Consider the following 1,158-nt stretch of genomic DNA (forward strand, 5'->3'; position numbering starts at 1 on the left):
GAACAACTTACATCCTTTGACAATATCTTCAACATCATCAAACAATAATATCAGCCTATTCGAGTACTGGGGAAGGACTTAATAGATGGATAAAAATGCCAAATCCAGTCTAAATATTTGGGGGACTTGCAACAAACCATAATAATAATAAGGAAAGCTTATTTTCTTTTTTTCATTTCCTATTATGCCATATCAAAAAATAAAAAATAAACCTCCAAGCTCATGGCTTCATTAATTAAAATTTTCCACTAATTCATCTAATTAGGTAACATTTCTGTTACTTAAGTCGAACTGCGAAATCTTAGCAATATAATGAAATTGAAAAAACTCCTAAAGATTAATCAGCTAGCGCCATAATGTCATAAAGCACATGTTTCTTTAATTTGAAGATATGGTATATTTTGTCTTTCAGGATAAAGAATCACTGAATAGTAAAAGCTTGCATAAACATTTGGAGGAATAATTATGGCAAAAGCCGTTAGATTATAATAAAAAGTGAGTTAGATTATTATTAATGACACAATGCCTACTTCACCAAATTTTCTTATCCTACATTTAAGGTGCTATCTCATGCAGTATATTTTCAAACTATTCCATGAGGCCAGCACTAAAGCAACTCATGCTTTGTCATGGAACACTATGACACCACTGGGCTATTAACCATGTCACTTCTGGAAACCAATTCTTCCTGTCCCTCTTTCAATGTTTCCAAATGGAAATTACACTTTATACAGCTGCATTCCTGATCTGCTTTAGGAATAGTCCTATTTTCCTGTGTGAACTCTCATCAGGACTGCTAAGCCTGTGCACATATCTTTACAAATGACACTCAAACATATTTAATGTTCTGTTTTTCAAAAGTAAATGTTCCTTCAAAAAATTTCCTGGGCTTCCCATCACATAGAACAAATAGTAGTAGATGAAGCCTATTTATTTTCTTGGCATGTCTGACTAGATAATGATTATTTTAATAGTAAGGGGGAATTAATGATCGATCAATAACATTATGAAAGAGGTTCAAGATGTGATAGCTCTACAGAGCACACTGAAAGTTACTGTTGTTGTTTTCATTTAAGAACAAGGACAATTGTCTCTTCACTGCAGGCACAGAGACTCACTTGGCTGGTACTTGGTCAGGCCAAGGGATAGCATTTTGCT

Source organism: Erythrolamprus reginae, chromosome 2, assembly GCF_031021105.1.
Source record: "Erythrolamprus reginae isolate rEryReg1 chromosome 2, rEryReg1.hap1, whole genome shotgun sequence".
In the NCBI taxonomy this organism is placed as follows: Eukaryota; Metazoa; Chordata; class Lepidosauria; order Squamata; family Dipsadidae; genus Erythrolamprus; species Erythrolamprus reginae.